Source organism: Giraffa tippelskirchi, chromosome 6, assembly GCF_054371585.1.
Source record: "Giraffa tippelskirchi isolate mGirTip1 chromosome 6, T2T-mGirTip1v1.2.pri, whole genome shotgun sequence".
Taxonomy (NCBI): domain Eukaryota; kingdom Metazoa; phylum Chordata; class Mammalia; order Artiodactyla; family Giraffidae; genus Giraffa; species Giraffa tippelskirchi.
Genome location: NC_137280.1, coordinates 35944807 through 35956922, shown reverse-complemented (window position 1 = coordinate 35956922; position 12116 = coordinate 35944807). Strand labels below are relative to the sequence as shown.

Below are 12116 nucleotides of genomic sequence, written 5' to 3'. Positions count from 1 at the left end.
GCTGCTGCTGCTAAGTCACTTCAGTCGTGTCTGACTCTGTGCAACCCCACAGACGGCAGCCCACTAGGATCCTCCATCCCTGGGATACTCCAGGCAAAAACACTGGAGTGGGTTGCCATTTCCATCTCCAATGCCCTCAAGCATACTAAGTCGCTTCAGACATGTCCAACTCTGTGTGACCTTATGGGCAGCAGCCCACCAGGCTCCTCTGTCCACAGGATTCTCTAGGCAAGAATACTGGAGTGTGTTGCCATGTCCTTCTCCGAAAGATATGAAGTCTGTCAATAAATTTTCAATGATGAAGGTTAGTGGCTGGATGAATATTCTGTATATTATCAAAAATTACTATGAAGCTACAGTGTGATAAAAGCACAAGAATAGATAAATAGACATATACATTAATGGAACAAATTCAAAAGTCAAGAAACAAATACAAGTGTCTGAAAAAACCTTATTTATGAAAAAGGTGGATTGTCAATTCCTTGAGAGAAAAATTAACTATTCAATTAACATGCTAGAAAAATTTGCTAACCATATGGAAGAAAAAAATTACATATAACACCATAAATAATTCTCAACTTAAGTTTAAATATATACATGTAAAAGTTAAACAAAGTATTAGAAAATATTGAAGAACAGTTTTATAATAGTATGATAAAGATGACCATCCAAAACAACATATGAAATACATAACTATAAAGAAAAAATTGACAGATCTGATTATGTAAATATTTTTTTAATTTCAGTATTGAAGGGAGAAAACCTGAACAAATTCAAAAGGTAACAGTTTTAGTTGTAATGGGGTAAGATCCTATACATTGTTAAGAAAAAAAAATCCATCGAATTTTTAAAAGGACAAATTATATAAATAAGCAATTTGCCTAGGAACAAATATGAAAATCTACGAAGCTCCAAAATTTTGGCAGCCTGATACAAAGAGTCGACTCATTGGAAAAGATCCTGATGTTGGGAAAGATTGAGGGCAGGAGGAGAAGTGGGCGGCAGAGGATGAGATGGTTGGATGGCATCACCGACTCAATCAACGTGAGTTTGAATAAACTCCAGGAAATAGTGAAGGACAGGGAAGACTGGTGTGCTGCAGTCCACAGATTCAAAAAGAGTCAGACACGACTTAGCAACTGAACAGCAACAAATACATAAAAGGGATGTTCGATTTTACCAAAAATCAGAGAATAGTAGCAAAATATTGTCAGCCAATGAAGGGAAACCTGGGTTGAAACCCTGGGTTAGGAAGATCCCCTGGAGAAGGGAAAGGCTATCCACTCCATATTCTGGCCTAGAGAATTCTAGGCACTGTATAGTCCATGGGGTCTTAAAGAGTCGGACATGACTGAGCGATTTTCACTTTAAATAACTGGCAATATCCAGAATATTAAGAACATAATTTAAGGAATATTTGCTTACATTGTTGACAAAAGCCATCTGGTCAAAGAAATTAATATTTTAATGTATACACCCTTTGACCCAGCAATCCTACTTTTATGAATGCATACTACAGAAATAAAAGCATGAATATATAATGCAACATTGATTTATGATATCAAAAATTTAAATGTTGGTCATCCAGGTGATGTATTTTATATATATATAACACTTTTATATTTTATAAATGTCATATATGTTTATATACAGATATATAAAACTTGACATTCTGTATGGCTCCCACATCAATTTCTTTCTCAGGCAGCTCTAATCTACTTATACCTGTTCTCAATCTCCAAAGAGGAGAGACTCAGCAGGTCCACCTTCCCACATTTACAGTTTATATAATTTAGGAGACTCCAGTTATGAAAAAAAGAACAAACAAAATGAGACAAAAATTCCAAATATCTACTTCTGGGATTGTCATTTTTTTTTCCTAATCTCCATGATTCCAATCATCAAACATTTCACTTCCACTGTGATATAATAGAAGAATTTTTGACACCTTGTAGTTTCTGTCAGACTTATTTCAGTTTCTATTTCCACAATATTTTCCCATCCTATGTGAATTTTGACTGGATTAATAATTCCAGAAAAAGTAGCAAAAGTAATTAGGATTCAGACCTGCACAAAAGCAACTCAAATTAATTTCAAAATCACTATTACACTGTATGAAGCCACAAAATGTGATGATCAAATTGCTCATATACAACATGCATTGCTTTGTCAACAAAAACACATAGGCGTGTTGTCACTGGAATACTAGTTCCTTTAGGCCACTTTGCTGAGTGTGGTTTTATCTAGAACTGCCAGATTTCATCTTGATAAGATGCACGAATATGCTTAAGACATGGTCCAATGCATCAGAATACATAAGACATGCAACTTTACACATAGAGGTACACTGTGATCATAAAAATCTGTGCCTTAGAAACAAGAATTCTGGTAAATTCTACTTCACATGACTCCCATTAAAGAAAGGAGAGAAATAAAAGATACTTTATGCAAAGACTGCAAATTCCTGATGAGTGGACTTCCTGTTTTTCCTGGGCATATCTGAACACTAAATCCTCCATCTCTACTTGTATACATCTGATGGTCAGAAGACTTTCTAGACGAACGTCTAGCCCCATAGATTTCAAACCTTATTTTTCCTCTATACATCCCGTTCCCAGAAATAATAGAACATGATAGATCATAATGCAACCTCTGGTACTGCAATTTCTGAGGATCCAGATGAACTGGCCCAAAAGGTTCTAGGAGTACTTCTGGAAGTCACATCAAATCAGAACACTCATGGATAACTGTGACATGTGTAGAAGAATGAAAACCACCTAAATAACCCCCACTAAACTCAAATCTGTGCCCCACTAAAGTTATTGCTGTTGTTTAGTCACTATGTCGTGTCCAACTCTTTGGCACCCCCATGGACTATAGCCCGCCAGGCTCCTCTGTCCATGAGATTTCCCAGGCAAGAACACTGGAGTGGATTGCCATTTCCTTCTCCAGGGGATCTTTCCACATCTCCTGCATTGGCAGGTGGATTCTTGACTGCTGAACCACCAAAATGCTTTCTTTGGGTGCTCTGCTACCACCCATCATAAATAGGGGGGGGAAGTTTAGTGGAACTGGACAGCAGCTCGGATTGTATTTAAAAAGCATACTTTTGCAAATTAAAAAAGAATGCACAATTATGTAACAATTGCTAGAGTCCCTCCTAGGTTCTTGGAAGAAGCTTAAGCAAGTCTTAGAGACTGAGCTGCTAAGCTTCACAATGAATCTGCCTCTGGGGAGAATATCATATACTTTCACATTGTCGAATTTGTCCATTCATAAAATCTGCTTACTCTTCACTCTTTATCCTTAGCTTTATTATAAGTCCTATTATTGACAGCTCAAACACCCAGTTACCAACTAGCAGTTGATTAATATACCAACTATTGCACACCCTCTGAAAAGAAGTCAACATCTTTAGAATTTTATTTCATTTTTATTCCACACAATATTTCCAAGAGGCAAGAGATCATTCAAAAAAGGGGGATCTGGACTTAGCCTGAACTAAGGGCAGGGTCACCTGGTTTGAGGCTTGTTGGAAGGAGGGAGGACAGTGTCCCTGCTCATGAGGTCAGCCAAGTGGGGACAAGGACAAAGGGAAGGGTGGAGACAGGTCACAGTGGGCAGGAAAGGGTGAAAGTGGCCACATGAGGTGATTTAGGCAGAGTTGGAGGTTCTGGGGAGAGATGAGCAATTTCAGATTGGCAATTGGCTGCTCGCCCTGAGATCCCAAAATGCAGAAACAATGGTGAGCGTGTGTCCCCCCAGGGAGGCCACTCCCCAGCTCACCTTGCCCTGGGGACCGTCCCATCTGGATCCAGGTGACCAGAGTGTGTGTGGTACAAAAAGCTGAAGGGTCTGTAAATGGGATCCCCTACCCTGTCTTTGGGCTTCCCAGGTGGCATTAGTGGAAAAGAACCTGCCTGCCAATGCAGAAGACATAGGAGACTCAAGTTCCATTCCTGGGTTAGGAAGATGCCCTGGAGGAGGGCACGATAACCCACTCCAGTATTCTTGCCTGGAGAACCCCATGAACAAGAGAGTCTGGCAGGCTGAGATCCATAGGGTCAAACACAACTGAAGCAACTTAGCATGCATGTTCCCACCCTGTCTTTAGTCACTATGGGTGGCCCTTCCCTCTTGGAGATTCCAGAGGCAAAAAAGAGGACCTGCAGAAAGACCATGTTCCACACCTGCCAGCCTGAGATGCCCTGCAAGCGGTTCTTACAGGTGTTGAGGAGCCTCAGGAGTTGATAAGAGGCATGAATAGCACGGGGAATAGTTATTATCACCACGGGGAAACTGCGACCACTTTCGTAGGTGAAGTACACCTCGTAGGGAGAGTACACTATATTCAAATAGCACCAAGGTTTGAGAGCAATTCATCCCAATCAGCAAAAGAGCAGTGAGCAAAGTGCACACCAAGTGTGAATGGTGACTGCGGTTGTCACATGCACCTGCTCTGACTCACACCATGGGGGCCATGCTCTGGGCCATCAGCTACAAGCTGGAAAAGAGCATCCAGAGAAGGGCTGTGAACCTACGGAGACCATAGAGCTGCTTCTCTGGAAGTCTGTAAAGATATCCATCCATGAACATGAAAAACAGATCTGCCTTGAACTTGTTACTGATTGTTCTTCTACCTTTAGCTGTTTATCCCTTTATATGCAGGAGATCTTTTCATTTATTGAAGAAAAAAAAAACTTGTTTACTTCCTGAGCCCACCAGTGGCAGGTTACACCAGTACCCAAGCCATCCATCCCATCTGGGGCCATAGTGGATATACCTGTGTTTGAGGCAGAGGCGCCTAGCAATTATCTCAAAAATTGAGAAGGATATCATCTAAATTAGTTTAGGGTCTTCCAATAGCCCCAGAAGACCCTCAAAGCCCACTTAACCACAGTCTCCCCAGGCCCCCAAAACAAGAAACACAGCAGGATTGACTCTGTTATAAAACCTCAAAGCTGCCATATTTGACTGCCATACTCAAAGCTTGCCATACGTCATTCAGAGGTGGAAGTTATATATGAGATTATGGAGGTAGCAAAGAGGCCTCATGCAGTCAGCAGAGCCTGAGGAGGGACACAGATCGCGAGTACCATGATATCTGAGACCAAGGAGGCAGGAAACTTTGAAGTCCGTCAACAGGAGCCAGATCACGGGGACCAAGCTATTTCCAACTCAGCTTCTTTGTTGTTGTTCGACAGTGGCTCAGTCGTGTCCAACTCTTTGCAGCCCCGTGGACTGCAGCACACCAGGCTTCCCTGTCCCTCACTATCTCTTGGAGTTTGCCCAAGTTCATGTCTATTAAATTGGTGATGCTATCAGCTTCTTGAGTCTGAAATAAATCAAGCCACACAGTCTGAGAATGAAATGCTACCTGTTTAAATTTGCATATTGCACTGCACAGTGGTAACCTCACAGAAGGTCTGTGACATCATCTCTGACATCATCTTTGCTGCAGCCTGACAGTCTCAGGAGAGCAGAGCCAATGGAGTGCTTCATCTGCCTCAACCACAGTCTGCCTCAGTTTCCCCCAGGCTATGTCTGAAAGTCAATCTATGGGCTGGAAAGCACTACCATCTTCCTCTCCTATTCCTCTTCTTTCCTCTGAAGGCCCCTGAATTATAAAATTAATTCTAGCCCATCAATGAAGCACAAACAGGATTCACATACTCTCTGATATTCAGAGATGGGAGGAGGGCACAGCAAAATTTTCTGGCAATCAGAATAGGCAAGGCTACCATCTAGATCCGACAACTGCACTTTTTGGAATATACCCAGAGTAAAAGGTATACTTTTAAGTATATATTGGATTGGCTTTCCAGGTGGCGCTAGTGGTAAAGAACCCACCTGACAGTGCAGGAGATGTAAGAGACACAGGTTCGATCCCTGAGTTGGGAAGACCTCCCTGGAGGAAGGGATGGCAACCCACTCATGACTGAAGACACTTAGAACACACCATCTGACTCAGCACCTGCACTTTTAGGAATGTATCTTGGAGTAAAAAATACTTTTACGTATATATTGTGTTGACCAAAAGGTTCATTTTTGACTGATCCAATGCTAACTCCCACACATGCACTTTAGGAAACAACTGTAAGAATGGTTGTAGCCAAATAATTTATAAGAGCAAACCATTGAAAATAGCCCCAATTGTCCACCAATTGGAAACTGATAAATTACAGCATACAGTGGGGTACCATGCAACAATGGAAGCTACACTGGCATGGATGCAACATGCTGTTGAGTATTAAAAGCAAGTCACATAATACGTGTATTATACTTCTGTTTATAGAATAGTTCAAAAGCAAGACCAAGACTTCTCTGGCTGTCCAGTGGTTAAGATTCTGTACTTCCAATGCAAGGAATGCAGCTTTGATCCTTGATTGGTGAACTAAGATCCCATAGGCCACATGGCCAAAAAATAAAATAAATAAAAAATTGTTTCAAAGCAAGACCAAATTATTTAAAGTATATACTTGCCAAAATTAAAGGAACACAGTTATCTCTAGAAAGGAGGGAAGTGTCATCAGAGTTGTATATACAAGAGTTTTTAATAGTGTTGGGAATTGTTCTCCCTCAAGGCGGTGAGTATTTAAATATTTTAAAATATTGCCACATTTTGACATTTCTGAAATCAGGAGGATCTTAAGAGATGTAGTTGTCACTATCATAGAAATCTTGACCAGTTTCTTCCAGTAACAGTTTATTTTTTCTGTATTTAAAGTGTCGACTAAAAAGAGGCACAATGTGAGAGTTGCGAGTTAAGTTTTACTGGGGGCAAAATGAGGATGTGAGAGTTGGACTATAAAGAAAGCTGAGCGCCGAAGAATTGATGCTTTTGAACTGTGGTGTTGGAGAAGACTCTTTAGAGTCCCTTGGACTGCAAGGAGATCCAACCAGTCCATCCTAAAGGAAATCAGTCCTGAATATTCTTTGGAAGGACTGATGCTAAAGGTGAAACTCCAATACTTTGGCCACCTGATGCGAAGAACTGACTCATTGGAAAAGACCCTGATGCTGGGAAAGATTGAAGACAGGAGGAGAAGAGGATGACAGAGGATGAGATGGTTGGATGGTATCACCAACTTGATGGACATGAGTTTGAGCAAGCTCCGGGAATTGGTGATGGACAGGGAAGCCTGGCATGCTGCAGTCCATGGGGTCGCAAAGAGTCAGGCACGACTGAGCAACTGAACTGAACTGAACCTAACTGTAGCCCCAGAGAGAGCACCTCAGATAACTCTGAGAGACTCTTTCAAAGAGGTAGTGAGGGGAGGTCAATATATAAGATTTTGGTGAAGGAGGAGTTCAGTGCAATCAAGTGTTTACTTTGCAAAATGTTTTCTGCTAGTCACGAGGATCTGATGTCATGAAAAAGGGATTTAGTGCTTTTCTAGGTATGAAGAGATGCCAGGATTAGGACCATGAAATCAGTTCCTGAAAATATCTAACTGTCTCAAGACCTGTTCCACCAGTTTCCCTGAGATGCAGAGTGCCTCCCTTTCCACCCTGAGGTCCCTTCCGAGGGTGTCAAAGGTCAGCAGCTGCAGCAGCACAGGCAGGAGGCAAAGGCCCTCGCTGTTGTTGTTGTTCAGACGCTGGCAAATGCTCCTGGCACGTGCCAATTTGTAGCTGAAAAAGTATGCCAGAACTAGAAGTCTGAAAAATGTTTGTAATAAATACAAAATAAAAATTCAGAAGGATAAGAAAAGATGTGTCCATAGGTCATGATCTTCAAGTTCCATTTCAATGGAAATATCTGCGTTTATTCCACTGAACATGACACATCTCACATCAAAGGATGTCACCAAAAGTATTGTCCTAGTTGTTTATAGCCTTGGAGAGAGACTTAGGGGTAATCTTTAAAGACGTTTTTGAGTATTCTTTTGACATGAGTAGATAAATAAGTAGCTGAAATATTGCGCATAGTTCTGTCAGACTTAGTAAAAATGTAAACTCAACATAAGAATTCTGCACATAGTGATCAAGTATTCACTAGAAAAGTGCAAACTCAATGACATCCAGGTGAAGATCGGTTTTTTCAGAGCATCACACACTGCCCATCAGGTGTAAGAGAGAATGTTGGTATTCCTCAGAACCTTCATTTCCCTGGCCACTATCCCCTGTAACAGTAAAGTTCTCCTACAAAATATGAATAAAACTATTTCGACCAAGGATTCCTCTGCACACCAGAGTTAAAATAAAAAAAAAAAGTAGAAGGACTTCTTTACTTTAGCTCCAGCCAATGTGTTGCTTAATGTCAACAAAATAAGCTAAAATCCTATTTTATTAATACCAGTTCAAGTATTAACACTTACTTCCTGGTATAGTTAGGTCTGCTTTTCATTTATGGGAAGGATCCCAGAAGTAATGGAAAGGAATTCTTTATAAATAATTTAAAAATATAAAGAAAAGTATAGTATTGGTGAAGAGGGATACAACTGGGAAAATACAAGTGGGAGAAGAGATAGCTAAAGATTTTCTTTGTCCACAGATGCATAAGGGAAAAACGCACCAGAAGCAAAATATATTGAAAGCTCAATGAGAAACATTCGGTTGAAGTGCTGGAAAAAAACTAAAGAATTAGTTTCTGCTTTTTAAAAAGGAATTGTTGATTTCCATTCAGAGGTAGCCTAGACATAAATCTGATACTTTCATTGACATGACCCACATCCCTGCCCTCCCTAAATTCAGTTATAGAAAGTAATTATAAAGGTGAGCTGCCAAATTGCAAAACTATCCTGCTTTCAAAGTCATAGGGGGTATAATTGTGGGGGGAATGTTAGGCTCTGTTTATATGAAGTAGTGTAGTTATCTGTAAAAACAAGTAACATCACATGGAAATAAGACAGACAGAAATGCCAGTCACACAACCAGCCCTACACTAGCCTGGAAAAGTCTCACCACTAGTTTTTTCTTTTTACAGTTAGAGTTAATTTAGTGTGTTAGTTTCTGTTGTAGAGCAAAGTGATTCAGCTATAGATATAATCTTTTTCATGTTCTTTTCCATTATAGTTTATTACAAGATATTGAATATAGTTCCCTGTGCTATACAGTAGGATCTTGTTTTTTTCTGTTTTAATAATATATAGTAGTTTGTTTCTGCTAATCCCAAATTCCTAATTTATCCCTCCCCATTCCTTTCCTTTTTGATAATCTTAAATTTGTTTTCTCTGTCTGTGAGCGTGTTTCTGTTTTGTAAGCAAGTTCATTTGGGTCATATTTTAGTTTCCACATATACATGATATCATATAGTATTCGCCTTTCTCTGTCTGACTTACTTCACTTAGTAAAATAATCTCTAGGTCCACTCATGTTGCTGCAAATCTGACCACCAGATTTTATAGAAAGAATTAGACCCCAGTGTAGGAACTGAGTAGTCACTTGGAATCCAACATAGCTTCAACAAAAGGGTTATACTACCATCCCTAAGCAGAAAGTATTAATTAAGCTTTTTTTTTCGTAGATCACAACAGAGAATATGACTCAACAGCCCTCTCCATTTTTGTTCCTCCAGCCCCTGAGACTATGCACTTCTTTCCACTCTCTTTTTGCTGGCTTCCAGTCCATCACAGTTTCTGTTTGGACTTCTCATTTGATTTTGTGGTGCCTCCTCTTCAAATGTCAAGCCCCACAATAAAACTGCTACCAAATCACTTATTGATTTTCTGCATAAATATCAAGTTTCCGTTGGTCAAAGAGTCACATCAGGACTAATCACAGAGTTTAGGTCACTGACTGACTACCCTGACATTCAGGCCACCTCTTTGTCAAATCAGCCGTGGGTGGGGCAATGTTGCATGATAGAGGCAACCAGCCCTGTGTATAGGCAACCATTCAGGAGTGAATTTTGCATGAGGAGTGGCCTGTTCAACAGGGTAGCTATAGTATACACAGCAACTTCCGTCACACAATTTTACATCCTAGTATTTTCTGGGGCTCATAATGCAAAACTTTAATTAGCTTTTAAGGCTTAACCCTAAATTAGATTTTTCTTCTTATAATATTGTAAGTCAGACCGTTTGAGCTTCTATATTAAGTAAAGTAGTATATTTGGTATAGGACATGAAGAATGAGAAATATAACATTCTAGCAAAAGAGATATTGCAACAAAAAACAAAATACTTCAAAGAGAAAGACAGAGAGGAGAAAGTGCCAAGCAGGGGAAGTGCAGTGTAAGATGATCGAGAAGAAACATGTTCGAGTCAGACAGATCTGGGTTCAAATTCTTTGACATTTCTTAGCTGTGGATTTTGGATAAGTTGCTTCATGTCTCTGAACTTCACTATATTTTCTATACAACAAATATAATAACTGGACCAACATCATCTTGGCACTTGCCACCACGAGATGCTGGAATAGCACAATCAAGTAGAATTTTTAAATTATGTTTTGTGAAAAGAAAAAACAGTGCCTTAGTTCTAAAGAATCCGCCTGCAATGCAGGAGACCTGGGTTCGATCCCTGGGTTGGGAAGATCCCCTAGAGGAGGGCATGACAACCCACTCCAGTATTCTTGCCTGGAGAATCCCCATGGACACAGAAGTCTGACAAGCTACAGTCCATGGGGTCACAAAGAGTCGGACACAACTGAGCGACTAAGCACAGCACAGTTTTTGACCAAAGTTCAAGTCTAAATGATAGGGAAATGTTTCAGCAAAACAAAAAACCCTTTCTTTTCTTTGGAAAATAGTCATTTGTTATCAATATCTTATACCCATTTGTGATCCAATCAGTGAGTGAGAGCTACTGCCATTACATGAAGTCCATCCAAGGGGTGGTTTGCCCTATCTCTACTTGCTTATGAACAGCTGCAGGGTCACTCAAAGCAGATGCTTAGACCTATAGTCAGTAAGTATTCAGGAGCCATTTGAAGTGTGTGCAGAAAAGGCAATGCTAAATATTCCATTTTCTCCTCTACATTTCCTGCCCTTTCATAGTTGGGCAAAAATACATGTTCTTGTTCCAGAAAATTAAATGTGAACACGCATCACTTCTGAGCTATAGTAGTAAAACGTTCATGTGCTTTTCTCTGCCTTGGTGACTGGTAATAATCCAGTGGGAATAAATCTTCTGGTGCTAAGCCACAGCAATTTCAAGCTTACTTTGTTACTAGAAGAATAATCTGGCTTCTACTGACTAATACGGAGTGGCTCTCAGTACTATAGAAAATTATTAAAATGATCCAAATAAAGATGCTCTTTGAATTCCAGGAGGCAGAGGCTATAAATCTTTTTTTTGTCACCTCACCTAAAGCACCAACCCCAATTCCCTTTTTTAGCTGCTGCAATTCCAGGGGCTACAGAGGCTGGACCACAGGTGACAAGGCATCAATGCCAAGGGGATAGAAGACAGCATGCAATAGCTTGTACAAATGGTCAAGTTTAATAGCACACAGAATACTCTTATAATGCCAAATTCCTTTTCAGTCAAAACTAATTGTCCATTATTTATATTACTTTTGTGTCCAGTAGTTCCACAACAGCTAATAATTACAGGGTATTCACAATTCTCAGCATTTTGCATGTAAACAATCCTTTTAGATTGATGTATTATCATGCTGTTTCAAGATCAAGAAACTGAGGCACAGTGATCTCCCACAGTTTGGAAGAAACATATAAGTTTATAGTAAAGTGAGGGGCTGATTATTTACCATCTGGTCCACAAACAAAACTGAGGGGCTTCCCAGGTGGCTCAGTGGTAAAAGAATACACCTGCCAATGCAAGAAACACACAGGAGATGTCAGTTCGATCCCTGGGTCAGGAAGATCCCCTGGAGGAGAACATGGCAGCCCACTCTAGTATTCTTGCCTGGAGAATCTCATGGACAGAGGAGCCTGGAGGGCTACAGTCTGTAGCGTCTCAAAGAGTCAAACACGACTGAGTGACTGAGCATGCATGGATGACACAATAAAATTAATTCATCTACTTCACAAAGTTGTTGCAGTGATTAAATAACAGAATGTATGTGAAACTCTATGAACAAAACCTCATCCACAGTAAACACCCACCAAGTGTTTGCTATGATCATGATTATATTAATGATGAAGGGTGAGAATGGGACCAGTCATCCTTGAGTTTCTCAGACAGAAATTGTTATGATGTTGCCACTTG

General features: G+C 40.2%; 1 long non-coding RNA gene across 1 annotated transcript; it reads left to right on the top strand.

Moving 5' to 3' along the window:
* The first annotated feature begins 5467 nt into the window (after positions 1–5467).
* LOC145511725 (uncharacterized) lies at positions 5468–9659 on the top strand. The gene is made up of 2 exons (XR_014058105.1): positions 5468–5789; positions 9470–9659. It is a non-coding gene; the product is annotated as an uncharacterized LOC145511725 (long non-coding RNA).
* The last annotated feature ends 2457 nt before the right edge of the window (positions 9660–12116 follow it).